Source organism: Lycium barbarum, chromosome 3 (genome assembly GCF_019175385.1).
Source record: "Lycium barbarum isolate Lr01 chromosome 3, ASM1917538v2, whole genome shotgun sequence".
NCBI classification, from domain to species: Eukaryota; Viridiplantae; Streptophyta; class Magnoliopsida; order Solanales; family Solanaceae; genus Lycium; species Lycium barbarum.
Genome location: NC_083339.1, coordinates 113,003,624 through 113,019,196, shown reverse-complemented (window position 1 = coordinate 113,019,196; position 15,573 = coordinate 113,003,624). Strand labels below are relative to the sequence as shown.

The 15,573-nt window shown below is 37.0% G+C and overlaps 1 long non-coding RNA gene across 1 annotated transcript in view; it reads right to left on the bottom strand.

Moving 5' to 3' along the window:
• Positions 1-673: 673 nt before the first annotated feature.
• Positions 674-15,573, bottom strand: part of LOC132631855 (uncharacterized) — a 31,074-nt gene continuing 16,174 nt past the window's right edge. Inside the window, exons 2-3 of the long non-coding RNA XR_009579125.1 lie at positions 1,956-2,022; positions 674-1,080 (exon numbers count right to left, since the gene is read on the bottom strand). This is a non-coding gene — a long non-coding RNA (uncharacterized LOC132631855). The remainder of the gene's footprint in view (positions 1,081-1,955; positions 2,023-15,573) is intronic.

The window sequence follows — 15,573 nt, the reverse complement described above, 5'->3', positions numbered from 1 at the left end:
CATGACTGCCATGAACAAAGCTTGAAGCTTCGAACTCGAATTTTCGGGTTGCCGCAAATGAGCCCCATTTTGAGTGGGTGATATATCAAAAGAACTGGAACATCGAGAGGAATTCGAATCTGAAATTTGGTGATGTTTGGTTGAGATTTGAAGTGCACTAGGATCAAATTTCAGTCCAGTTCTCTATGAAGAAGATGAACAGTAATTTGCTACCTAGATTTTGGCAAAGTTTCCATAACACACTGAACTTTGCGGGGGTCCTATGACCCCCTTGGACTTATTTTTTGTGTATTATATTCACTTTTATATGGAATCTTACGCGCTCAAAGAGAGTAGATACAATCGCTTGTACATGTCACTATATAAAGGCGTACAAAATACATAAAAAATAAGTACAGGGGTGTTACACCCCGGAAAATTCCCCGTTGATGCACAGTGAATAGACTAACGAAAGGCACGAAGTATACAGTATTGCAATAAGTGAGAAATGACATTTGATGACCCTAATTGAGATTTACAAAGACATTCAGAGTAAGAGGAGAAAGTTTGCCAAGAGAGGTCAAGGCATACTGTCACGACCCAACCCCGTAGGCCGTGACTAGTGCCCGATCTGGGCACCCAAACCCATCTATCAAATGTATTCAAGTATATACCAGAAGCCGACGAGGCTATATTCTAAATTTAGACAACTCCCAGAAAAATTTCGGCAGAGTTTCCTCTGTTTTACAGACTATCCAAAATAACCCTGTACACAGCAAACACCAACAAAGGCCACACAGGGCTAGCAAAGCAACGTATAAACATATGCGGACCGGCCGCCTCGGCGTATGGGATCGCCCAAACAACATATACACCTATCCATACAGAAAGACCCTAACCCACAAACATGTCCACAGACCTCTAAACAGACCGACAGAATCATATGACGGGACAGGGCCCCGCCGTACCCATGAACGAATATATACAAATGCACTAATAAATATATATATACCAAAAGTATAAGCTCCGGAAAGAGAGGAGCACTCCGAATAGCACAAAGGGTGTCCTAAACAGGTGGATCACCAGGCTGTGCGTCCGTACCTGCGGGCATGAAACGCAGCCCCCGGAGAAGGGGGTCAGTATGAAATATGTACTGAGTATGCAAAGCAGAAGGTACAGAAATAAATCTGAACAATAATCGAATCAGATATATAGAAAATAATACATATCAAAAAAAAATATCAAAATGTTTATTTCCAAAGTATAAATTATGCATAGGGCACAGGAAAATGTGGTCGCCCGCCTGTCGATGGCGCCACAACACAGCATAACACCAGAAAGTTTCAAATCTCCGAATCCCCGTCACACATCACAACACAGCATAACGCCAAACACAGCATAACGCCAAACATAAGTGGAACCCGGCCCTCGAGCGAGGAGCACGGTGAACCATAATCACAGCATAACACCGGAATGTATCACAAAGCGCACGATAACAGAACCGGCCCGGGAACCGGTGAACGATATCACAGTAGGCACGAGCGGAGTAGTGAGAAATCATATGCAAAAAAAATCATTATTATAAATCTGAAGGATAAGTAAAATAGTCATATTCGAAATCGGGATAATAATTATCACTTTTTGTTTCAAAGTTGTCGAATTTCAAAAAGGGTGTCGCGGGACCCACGGACGAGTATAGACCCGAACTGAGCTTTTCTGAGGAAATTATGGGCGTTTGAAGTTTTGGAATCGCTAAAGAATGAACTTTAAAATAAAAATCAGCTTTCATGTAATCTTTACAAATTATGGATTCCAAGAACATAAGGATCAATGTTTTGCCATGACAAGGCAAGGATGCCAAAGAACAAATGCGATTCATAAACATGCTCGGATTGTGAGAATAGAGTTTCCTCGAGGCTTATATCATAGCCTATTTTAACTAAGGCATGCCGAAGAAGGAAGATTACTTTACATACCTCAAACGCTCTCCAATACGATCCAAACTCAAGCTAAATCCAACCTATGATTCGAGCTGCCCACGATCTATAAACAAGCCATAAAATGCCAAACATTAGCTAAAGACTCTTTGGGCATTAAATTCCAATTTCGCCCTTAATTCTACAGAAATTTGGGCAGCATTTCCCCTGTAAATAGGCTACCCCGAGAATTTAACTCGGTCGTATCAATCAACAACAACAACAACAACCAACCTAACAACATTAATAATCAATCCGAAAGGTAATACAACAATAATCGCTTTCTTTTCCATTTTTCGACAACTTACATAAATTCAATTCGACGACTTACCTTCAAGCCAAAATCGACGCTTATACATTCAATTAACAACCCGAATCCTTACCAAAAATATTCAAGGGAATTCTAAGCAATTCATACCACATTTCCAACAACCCGGATTGTTTTTCTCCAAGCTGGCCGAAAACAACCCCAACCGAGACAGCCCTTTAAATTATTTTTTTCTTCATTTCCAAATCATGGTTTGTATCCTCAAATTACATTCTAACAATGCTATCTCATCAATATACCAATTACAATAAATATACAATAACCTCCAAAAGCAGTCCGCACATTAACAACATCATTTTGAGTCAACAAACATTTATTTCCAACATAAGATTCATAGCGACGGCGATTAAAACATTAAGCGACGTTCATTCGTTCATCGTCATATAATGTGACCCATTTCAATCAACACTATATATACACATATATGGATGATTCTCAATTGTTCTTCACCTTACAATGATCCTAATCAACTAACTAAACATTAATTCATAATTTCAATCACAACACAACAACACCCATCACACGCCCAACCCTCATACATATGGCATCCACTTCACCATTATTTATTTCATGATTTTCAACCATAATAAGATACTACAACATGAATAGAACCTTCATAACACAAAAACAAGATCAAATCTTACCTTTCTCTCTTCAACTTTTAATAGGCTAGGATTTTCCAATCTCTTGAATGAAGGACTTGATCACCCCAACAATGCTTCCAAGTTACTTAGGGACCTCTAATTAGTGGTTTAACACCAAGAAATTCATTTTTGGAGAGCTAAAAATGGAAGTGAATTTTCAGGGCTGTTGGCCGAGAGCCTTCAATGGAGGGTCTTCAACTTTTTTTTTTGTTCAGGTGTGGTGAATGAAGCAAATGAAGTGAAATAAAATTGTGGTCATCTTTTAATACTTAAATGAATTGTACACTTGCCCCTTGGCCCACACTAATGTGTTGTCCCAATTAAAATTGAACACCATTTGTGTGGGCCAACCATGGAAATTGTGGAGGATTTTTATCTTCCAATTTTTATCACTTTTGGTCCCGAATTTTCCTAATTGTTCCATACCAATAAATTCATGCACAACTTATATCTCAAAATAAAATCGAAGGTCAAGAATCCCGACTTAGTTTTGTCCTTAACTTATCGTAATAAATCCAGATTATTCCACTGTACAAAAATACAGGTTCTAACACATACGATGTGTATCGGAAAGGATTTACGAGTAATAAGTTAATGATGATTTAATAGTGTCTTAGAGAAGAATTATGACGTCTCTTAGATCGTAATGAGGTGTTAAACAAGTATCAAGAAGGTTCCATAAGGATTGAAGATCAAACGAAGTGATGAGAACAAGATCAGAGAAAAGATGGGTTACACAACCGATTATACGGTCCGTATAATGTTATACGGTCCGTATAATGGTCCGCAGAATCATCACAGTGAAGGTCCCTCATTGATGGGATTATACAGTCACTTATACGGACCGTATAAAATTATACGGACCATATAATGTGCCGTATAATGGTCATAGAAGCGAGATGTTGAAGCGGTGATTTCACGGTCACTTATACAGACCGTATAAGTGTCCGTATATTTTCCCTACGGATCAGATTTTTAAGTTATTAAAAAGGGGACCAAGTTCATTATTTCATTTCATTTTCACCCAACACTTCAAGAACTCTCTAGAACTCTCTCCACTCTTCATCCATAAGAACTCAAGAGAAATTTATGATCAACTTCATCAAACTAAGAAAACCAAGTGTAAGAAACTCATTAGAGATCATCCAAGTCAAGAAATTTCATTGGAGGTGAAGTAGGGTTTTGGCTCAAGTGAAGTATTTCCACCCAAGGATTATCCCTACACCATCTAAGATAAGTTTTATGGTCTTTCCATGTTATTTAAGGTATTGAGAGGTTGAAAGACTTGGATTGTAGAAGGAGATAGAAAATGGGTCATAAATGTGGGAATAGTATCAATTTTGAGTAGTAGCTTGGATTGAGTCATGATTCTTGATATGTTATGATTATGATCACGTTATAAATGATATTAAGAACATGGGATAAACATTGTATATGAGTGAACGTAATAGTTTACTATGACCATGATTATGGAGGAATTGAAGTGAGATTGTGAAATGTGGATAATGTAGATGAATGATGATTGTTGCTTATAATATTGTGGATGTTGTTATGGATGTTTGGGAGTTGATATGCAATATGAGGAAAGTTGTATAAACAAAGGAAATGCTTCCCAATTTTCTCTAGCTTTAGTAAGCACGTTCTTATAACCGTTTAGCTAATGTTAATACGAACTCCCTTGAAGGTAAAGACGTGAGCATTGAAGGAGAACGATCAAACGATAGAATAGCTAAACGAAAGAGGTATGTAAGGCTAATCCTTTCCTTCTAAGGCATGACTCCTATGGCATGAATCTTCCTATTTTTCCATAATCTTCCTAAATAACGGAAATTACGAGTCCATGACTATAAAGAGCTACATACGCACATGATAAAGAAAAGAGATATGATACGAGCATGATAATGATGATGATGAGTTTAAGTATAGAGAATCCTCGAGTAATATACGATGTCCATGAGGTTTATGATCCTAAGCACGGTTCCACTGATGTTTTTCCTTGTGTACACTCACCTTAAAATGTTAGTCCCCTCAAGGTGAGACATAATGATTATGATCACTCCATAATGTAATCGGGGGTTCACGACCTTATGTCACCGTGACATCGCCATAGTTATCTTCAAGTTCTAATGTATTTTTTGATAATAAATGTATAATGATGCTAAGCTATGATAAGGTCATGATATGCCTATGAGATGTACAGTAATGTTAAGTTTATGATGTGCTCACGATGCTACAATTCCACCGTTCTTAAATGGCCGGACATGTCACCGCAAAGGCGGGCTGCTTGTGATTCCACTGTGCCCAAATGGCCGGACATGTCACCGCTAAGGCGGGCTGCCTATGATTCCACCGCGCCTAGAAGGCCGGACACAATCACCACTAGTGGGCGGCGTATGAGATTTACTCGGACGCGGGCTAACGATGATATATATATATATATATATATATATATATGATACATGTACCACGAATATATATGATATAAGTATGAAATGCATCCACTCTTAAAAGTTAAGCAGGTTATATTTTCATCTTATGTCTTATGATTTCTCTGTTATGTTCATTTCATCCATGCCTTACATACTCAGTACAATGTTCGTACTGACGTTCGTTTTCTTTGGACGTTGTGTTCATACCCACAGGTAGGCAGGGAGGTGATCTAGACTCGTAGGAGCTACTAGCAGACTTTGAGAGCACCCCATTATTCCGGAGGTGCCATTGATTTATCCTTTGTGTATATATATATATATATATATATATATATATATATATATATATATATATATATATGTTTTGGGCATGACGGGGACCTGTCCTGTCCATATGTTTAGTACTCTAGTAGAGGCTCGTAGATACGTATGTGTGGGTAGCATGGTCTCACGATGTCCCTATTGTATGTACATTATTTTGATAGCCGAAGGGCTTATGCATATAAAGGTAATTATGTTTCCAAGTGAAAAAAAATGGTTTTCCTATGATTTGAGTATAAGATTAATGAATGAACACTTGATGAGTACGATGGGTAATGGTATGAGCGGTGCTCGATAGTTAGCCCTGGGTACCCGTCATGACCCCTAGTCGGGTCGTGACAAGGGGGGTCATGGGACCCCTGCAAAGTTCAGGTGTGTTATGGCAACTTTGGCCATAGTTTGAGTGTGTTTTGAACCCTTTTCCCCTTTAAAAATGAAACAAAGTAAATCTGCGCGTGTGGTGTTTTGAGGGGAAAAAAACCAAAACAACTGAAGTTCTACAAAGTGACTAGGGGGAATTCATCCCTGATCTTTAAGCGCTAAAGCTTTTGGTGGTTCCTTATTCATGCGCCACCAATAGAATTCTTTGGTTGTGTTTCACAATATAAACATAACGTTTACCCAAAGTTACTGGGTTTCTGGGAACACCCACTGAACACTGTAGATCCGCCCCTGCAAGCAAGATGATTAATTTTAGGTGCAAGTTGAGCTCTATAAAAAGATGAGAAATTAAAGTTGACCATTAATCCATTAAGAACTTCTGAGAGAAACTTACCGCGTATCACAGAAGTAAAGGGAATAACGGATCACATTGTTTGAGCCAAGGCATAGGCCATTTGTACCTTAACAATAAAAACCCAAGATGCTGGTCTTGTTAATCACAAACAACCTACTCAATCTCTAACAAAAACAACTTTAAAACCTATTGAGATCATTCATGGAGAGCCTACTGTTAAGTTTTCCATGGAGGAAATTCATCAAGTCCTTATACTAAAGTTCTCCTTCGAACAAATAGATATGCAAGAACTTCGCAAGTCGATTCCGAAAGACTTTAGAATTAAAGGTCATTGCTTGATAGGTTGGTTGGCTTGTCGGCACATCCTAATGAGGTTTGATAGATATAAAGACTATTTATTAGCTGCTGCTAAGACTGTTAATCATATGGTTGTTAATGGTGTGACCGATGGACCATTGATTTCAACCCTAAAGAAAAGACTTCTAGGACGTTTGTGTGGAATCCCTTTCCTAATTTGTCTCTAATGCTTTTTTACAAACTAAAGGAATTGGACTCGGAGATTTATGCGGAATAATAAATACCTTTTTCTCTATGATCGCTGTGTGTTACTATACCACCAATTGACAAACGGTTTCTTACAAGATCACTTGTGGAGTCTTGTATATTGTTCACAACAATCACACTCTATTCCAAAGGATGTTTTCTCTCTTCTTTTTTTGTTGTGTCTAGAGAATGACTAAAACACTCCCTTTTATAGGTAAGAAAATGTGATCTTCTAACTCCTTCATTCAAGAGATACATTCCCTCAATGTGACATAACTCCAATTCCATTAAGAGTTTCATAACTCTTGTTCTTTTACTACATAGAGTTATGTGGTGGAGTCATAACGTAACTTCATGAATGAAGATAAGTTATGTTCATCCCATGTTGGGTGTACCGATTCTAACATCTCACACTCACACATAATGGAATAAATCACATAAATCCTTTTTCAAAAGTAAACATCTTTTTAGATTTCCATACATAGTGTGTTGTCATCATTGCTTGGACACTAATTTTAGGAGCTCTTAAACTAGAAATCTTTTTCGGGATCAGTAGAAGAGTCTACAACCCTTTAATCTCTTATGATATCATATCATGTTATATAAAGTGTCTCAGATGCCCTAGACATGTCTATATACATACGCCTTCTCTAATCTTTGTGTCGTTCTCATTCATATATGCTTTGCGTTCACACTTATGATGCCATCTAAAATAGGCTTCATAATGGACCGGTCTAAGACACAGGCATAATATGTATACATTTGACATATCTCCCTTTCGCCCACATATCATTAAGGTCAAGATTAGCTGCTTTCCTAGCATTATTCCTTTAGGTCATATTATCACAACCTTTGGATGCATATTAAAGCAGCATACACTAACCCATCACCTTATGATATTGTCAAACTCATAAAGAGCACCAATGAAAGGATTTCATATCTTTTTGGGTCTCACACAGTCACTACAAAAAAAGGGGTAATTTGTGGAGGTTGAAAGTTACAACTGGCGGAGGTTTTAGCCTCCGCTAGTTGATAGAAGAGGCTAAAACATCCGCAACTTGCAACTTTCAACCTCCACAAATTATCCATTTTCTTGTAGTGAGTAATGAAGCAGGGTTCATTCACTAACCTCCCAATTTGCAGTTATAAAGCACATGCAGTATGAAATGCATGCTACAGTGTACCTCTGATTTCCAGAGCGTATGTCGATTTTCTTTGCTTACACTGTATAGATCTTGATCCAGGTAAAATATTTACCTTATCTGAGTTCTACCACTTTGCTAGCCTCTCATGGCCTCAAGAGGAGATCTCGCATCTAGCTACAGGTATTATGGATGGTGGGAATCCATAATTCGGTCCTTTCTGTTTGACATTTCTTCAGGATCTCATCCTAGTCATCCACTAGAGCGACATTAAATGATGTGTTCTTACTCGTAGTATAATGTTTGTCAACTGCCTTAGCTATAAGAAACACAAATGTCTCTTCTTGGCTCGCTCCCCATAAGCGCCTAAGGGGTTGCTTGTGTGAGAAAGCCAACCTTATCATCCTGTACGACATACTTTAATATTGTGTATATTCCAATTAACAAATATGATTGAAATATTCACGAAAAAAATATGTGTATTCTTCCAAGAAGAAATATCCAAGTATTGTATTTAAATAGTCAAATAAGGAAATACAACACTCTACAATTTGTGAAACCCTAGAGATTTCACATGCTCAATAAATACATACCTAGGTATTGGCTTTGTCAAGGGATCAACTTCCATTTTGTGTTTTGAAATATATTGTAGAGTGATTTCCTTATGTGCTATGATATCTCTAACAAAATTATACTTTGTATCTATGTGTTTAGTCTTACTATGATACTTAGTATCTTTTGTATAAGCTATGGCTGCTTGGCTATCACAAAAGAGTTTCACTAGATCCATTGGCTTGTCAACGGTCCCTAAGTGTTCCATGAATCTCTTTAGCCACACAGCTTCTTGTACTGCTGCAGAACATGCCACAAACTCTGCTCCCATAGTTGACAAAGCTATGCATGTTTGTTTCTCGCTACTCCATGAAATAGTACCATTATTAAGCAAGAATATATAACCAGAAGTGGACTTTCTTTCATCTAAGTATCCGCCCCAGTCAGCATCAGAGTAACCTACCAATTGTAAGTCACTCCCTTGGTAACATAATTTATAAGCAGTAGTGCCCTTCAAGTATCTCAAGATTCTCTTAACAGTTTTCTAATGTGTTTGTCCTGGATTGGACTGATAATGGCTTACAAGATCAATTGCATAACAAATGTATGGATGTGTACACAACATTACATACATTAAACTCCCAATTGCACTTGAATATGGAACCCTCTTCATGGCTTCTTTTTCACTTTGAGTTGTGGGATGCATTTCAAGGCTCAAACTTTCACCTTTAACTACAGGAGTATCTATTGGTTTGCAGTCTTTCATCCTAAATCGCTCAAGAACCTTTTCTATATATGACAGAGCTATTAAATTCTTAAAGCGATCTCTACGGATTTTAACCTCGAGGATGTAATCTGCTTCACCCATGTCCTTCATTTCAAAATTGAGGGACAACTAACTCTTTATATTGTTTACAAAATTAAGGCTATTCCAGTTAGTAGTATATCATCCACATAAAGGGATAGCATTACAAAAGCACTTTCAGTCTGCTTCATATAAACACAATGGTTTTCATCAATCATATTAAAGTCATAAGACGTAATAGCTCGATGAAATCTCAAGTATCACTGCCTAGATGATTGGTTAAGTCCATAAATGGACCTTTTGAGTTTGCAAACTTTGTGATTTTGACCATTTTGGATGAAACCTAATGGTTGTTCCATAAAAATTTCTTCATCTAGTTCTCCATTGAGAAATGCGGTCTTTACTTCCATTTGATGTAATTCCAAGTTCATGCTTGCAACTATAGCTAGAATTAGTCTAATAGAGCTGAATCTCACAACTGGAGAGAATGTATTTTCATAATCAATACCCTCTTGTTGTGTGTACCCCTTTTCCACTAAACAAGCTTTGTAGCGTTTAATAGAGCCATCCGCATTTCTTTTAATTTTGAGAACCCATTTTTTCCCAATTACCTTTCGGCTTGGTGGAAGATCAGCCAAATCCCAAACATGGTTTGTCCTCATGGACTCTGTTTCCTCTTCCATTGCTTTCATCCACTTATCCTTAGTAGGGCCTGAAAGGGCCTCTTGAACTAAGTTAAGCTCTTCATTATCTTGGGGAGTAACAATTAATGCTTCCCCTTCGATCTCAAAATGACATCGGGGAATAGTTCCTCGTGTACTCCTGCGTAATTGTGTCTCTTGGGGAATATCCTTTAAATGAATAATTCTCCCACTTGGATCAGCTGGAGAAGGTACAACTTCTTGTTCCTCACTTCTTTGGTCTTAAGATTCTCTTGTTGATCCACAACTTCATAAACTGACACAGTTCTATCAATATCACCCTTACAGGGAAATTCTGTCTCTATAAATGTAGCATCTCGTGACTCAAGTTCTGTTATGCTTCTATCTTCATTTTCTCCTATGAAGATATAGCCCTTTGATTTCTTTGAATAGTCAATGAAGATGTATTTCTTTCCCCTTGGGCCCAACTTCCCATATTTATGAGAACAATCATGCACGTATGCTGCAGACCCCCCCCCCCCCCCGAGGTCACAATACATTTAAGTCAGGTTTTCTACCTGTCCATAATTCATAGGGTGTGGAAGCAACAGATTTAGAGGGAACACGGTTAAGCACAAAAGCTGCAGACATCAATGCATCTCCCTAAAAGGAAATTGGCAAGTTAGCCTGCGCCATCATAGACCTAACCATTTCAAGCAAAGTTCTATTTCTTCGCTCGGCTACTCCATTTTGTTAAGGAGTGTATGGAATTGTTACCTGTCTTACAATTCCTTTTTCATCACATAGATCCTTAAATTGATCTGATAAATACTCACGTCCACGGTCAGTTCTTAATGTTTTATTCTCAAGTTTAATTGATTCTCAACCAAATTCATAAATTGTCTACAGTATTCCAATGCTTTTGACTTATGGGAGATCAAATAAACATGACCATAACGAGTATAATCATCTATGAATGTAATGAAATATGAGGCTCCATGACTTTCCCTCACACTCATAGGACCACATATATTAGAATGAATGAGTTGCAATGAAAACTCAACTCTAGTTCCCTTTCCAAATGGTTTTCTAGTTGTTTTTGCTACTAGACAGTGTTCACAAATTGGCATTTCAATTTTAGCTAAGGACCCTAACAATCCTTCTTTTGCCAATCTATTCATTCTTTCAAGACCTATATGTCCAAGTCTAGTATGCCAAGTATTTACATCTAAAATATGGGCTGCTGTTAAAGCAAAACAACCATGATTATTAGATATATAATTAAAACCACAAATTGTGTCCAACACAATAAAACCATCAGATAAATAACCAGAACCATAATAATTATTGCCATGAATAATGTCAACAGAGTTATTGTGAAAATTTAAACTGAAATCTAATTTAAGAAGAGAAACAACTTAAACTAAGTTCCGCCGAATGCCTGGAACATATAAGACATCATGTAGAAGTAGGGTTCGACCGCCACGCAACTTTAGTTTGCATGTACCAATCCCTTTTACTTCAACTGAAGCATTATTTCCTACATAAAGCCATCTGCTTCCCGAAGTTATCCGGCGGTACTCAACAAATGATCCTCTGTCCTTGGCAATGTAGTCTATGGCACCTGAGTCTACAGTCCACAAAGAATTAGCATCAGCCGTTAATGATGTACTAGAGACATAAACAGATTGAGAATTTTTCAGTATATTGTGTTACCTTATGCTACTCAGGGCAATCGCGCGCAAAATGACCCATCTTGTGGTAGGAATAACACTCCTCTTTGGTTATATCAACCTTTTTATTACCATGCTTTCCTCTCTTCTTAAATTGAGGTTTACCCTTCTGATTTGGCTTACCAGATCCCTTCTTCTTCTAAGGTTTCTTGTTCGGGTTCTTTTGCTAAGGATTAGAAGTTCAGTAGATTCAGCTAGAAAAGCTTGTTCAGTTGTTTTAGAGGCGTCACGACGCTCATCCTCAAGAACAAGATGTTGTTCAATGTCTTCAAGAGACTTGATACTTTCATTGTGGGTCATATGAACTTTCATATATTCCCAACTAGCAGGAAGAGATCTAATAACAACTTTCACTTGCTGTCATCAGAAAGATTATGAGCAGCTAATTTTAGCTCTCTTATCATGTTTGACATATCTCTTAAGTGCTGCCCCATCGATGTGTTAGGGCGCAATCTATAGGTGTCAAACTTTATGGTCAACCTTCTAAGTTTTGTGGCAGAGGTGCCACCAAACTTATCTTTTAGTGCTATCCACGTTGCTTGAGCCGTTGGATACGATTCAACAAAGTTATGCGAGCAATGCTATTCTTTTTCTTCCAAGTTTGAAAAGCCTCTTTGTCTTTCTTATGTTGCTATGTGTTTCCACTAGATGGCTCAACCATAACATTGTTCAGAGTCTCCAAAACATCCTGCTCTTCAAGGACGTATTGAATTTTACGGTGCCAAATGTCATAATTGTCACCATTGAGTTTCTCACTCTTATTCAATTCAGCAATGAATATCTTTGATGCCATTTTAAAATTTGTAAGCACATAAAAAGACATAACATATGTGAGCATATATATATATTTGCTTCAAAAATTGCATCTTGATTAATATCGGTGTACTATAAGCCCATGTTCAAAAGTCTACGTTTGTCTTACTTTCATCACATATAACCTTAAGCATACCAATATTTTCTAGATCAATTATGAGCAAATCGAAGAAGAATAAGAATAGTTCTAAATGAGCAAGTTGTCTACCAATTTAGAAGTTCCACCCGGAAATAAATCATGTCATTATTTTCATAAAAGTGACATAAACTATATTCATGAACATTGCACTTTGTTATTTTAAAATTAAACACGTTCATGAACCAGTTACCAAAAAAAACATTATCATGATTTTTTTTCTTCTTCTTTCAAAACAAAAAATTAAAGAGTTTTGAGTTCATGACATGCGCCAAATACATCAAAACAAAGCTCATAAGATAAACTTTCAAAATGATATGTATAACACCCAAAACTACTTCTGGATGCACACTATCACATGCTATAATGTTTTTCTAGAAATCTGAAATTTTTTCAAAAATTTCTACCTATTTGAGCAGTCAACTTCTGAAGCTCATATCTCTATTCAATAACGGAATTTTATGAATAATATATCACTGGACAGCTATTGAAGATATCTTTCCATTAATATAAAGTTAGTTCACTGTGGAATCTTACACAAGGAGATAACTTAGCAGAAAGTCATTATGTTTATCATAGTTTTCAAAAAAAATATTTGAAATGCAGTTTTTTTTTTTTAAAATAGAAAAAAAAAAATCCGTCTTTCACTAAACATTAATCATGCAATGGTGAAAGATAAACACATCTAACCATGATGCTTCTGATACCAATGAAGGAATTGAACTCGGAGATTTATGCGGAATAATACATACCTTCTTCTCTAAGATCGATGTGTGTTACTATACCACCAATTGCCAAACGGTTTCTTACAAGATCACTTGTGGAGTCTTGTAAATTTTCACGACAATCACACTCTATTCCAAAGGATGTCTTCTCTCTTCTTTTTTTGCGGTGTCTAGAGAATGACTAAAACACTCCCTTTTATAGGTAAGAAAATGCGATCTTCTAACTCCTTCATTCGAGAGATACATTCTCTCAATGTAACATAACTCCAATTCCATTAAGAGTTTCATAACTCTTGTTCTTTTACTACATGGAGTTACGTGGTGGAGTTTTAACGTAACTTCATGAATGAAGATAAGTTTTGTTCATCCCATAGTTGGTGTACCGATTCTAACACAAACGTTCCCTGTAATCCATTGCATCTGCAGCTAGTAAACCAATAGCTATTGAAAAAGCTACTCAAGAACAATTGAGACCTAGTACAGCTAGGGTGAAAGTAGAACTTGATTTTCTTTACAAAAGACCAAATCGCGTTAGAGGTTATTATGTTGATGAACAATCTGGGCAGATTTTGGAATCCTATCAAGAACTTGTTTATGATAATCTTCCTTTATTTTATTCATGCTGTAACCATCAAGGCCATGAGGAAAACAATTATCGAATTTATTGGGACAAAATAATGGTAAAGAGAAGAAACAAACTTCGGAGGAAGATTCTAGAGTCAAAAATACCAAGAGGACTTGAGAACTAGTTTTGATGAAAAAAGGAGGGTTGTAGATAATTCAAATAATAGCAATGGTGATGCTTTGGTGGTGATGCACATTTGAAGATGATGAAATCAAAAGAATTGTACTCATAGCTGAAAGAGTTGTACAGAGTCGTTAAGTTAGTTACATTAGTGAAGAATATAGGTGAAGATTTTACTTTTATAGTTTAGTCTATCGAGTTTAGTTTAATAGTTTTTAATATGTCAAGTGGCCCCTCCTAAGTTGTCATAGACACCACATAGGCCCATATGAATTAGTTATGCTATTTTGGAAGTTAGTGAGCTAGGAATTATATAGTACTGTACTCTTCTATTGCTTTATCATCAATAAGAATTATCCCTTTAGTTTTTAGCTGTAGTTTCTCTATTTTTCAGCTTTAGCTTTCTTTTTTCTTGTACTCGTAATTCCTTTTCTGCATTAGTGGTATCAGAGCACTATCTTGGATCTGTGGATCCATGGCGTCTGATTTTGTAGAGCTCCTTAGCTTGCTGCAAAAAATATCCAATGACATGGTGAGTTCAACAACAGATAAGATCAAATGGAGGAGAAACAAGAACAAGCTAAGCACAGTCATGGACAAGTACTACTGAAGCTTAAGGATGCCATCAATGGAGGAAACATGGTGGAAAGGGATAAGAATCTAATAATTCCAGAAGGGGATCTTTACTCACCTTATGATACACCATTGAGCTTGGGAGGTTATGTCACACCAACCCTCACTGCTAGATCTAGATGTAGCTCAGGTATAACTCGAACACCTGGTTTACTTGGAGTAAATTCCTCTAAAAACCCTATTCAAACTCTTGCTAGTGCAACATTGCAAACTTCTTCCTACCCTTCCCAGTATTCACAAGGAATTTCTATGATGAATAACTTAAATCAGTCTCAATCAGTCCCTATTTTCTCACTACCAGCATCACAACAACCATCAAACCCTATTCCCATATTTCAACCCCAAGGTTTTTGTTAAGAATTAAACGAGTGATGCAGCGGAATCGATTAGGATACACCAATACAAGAACAATAATGCAAGAAACCAATAAATTTAATGAACACAAGATTTACGTGGAAACCCAAGACGGGAAAAAACAACGGGGCACGAAGCGCAGAGAAATCAACTCTAAGGTGAGGAGTACAAAACGATATCAACAGGGCGTTGAAGCACAACGAGATCAAAGAAAACGAAAGATTACAATCTCTCAATGAAAACTCTCTCTAACATAAGTGTGGAATATAGTCTTGTGTCTAGTCTTGATAGTTGTTCTCCTTTTTCTTTACGTTCTGGCCGAAAATCTTCTTTAAATA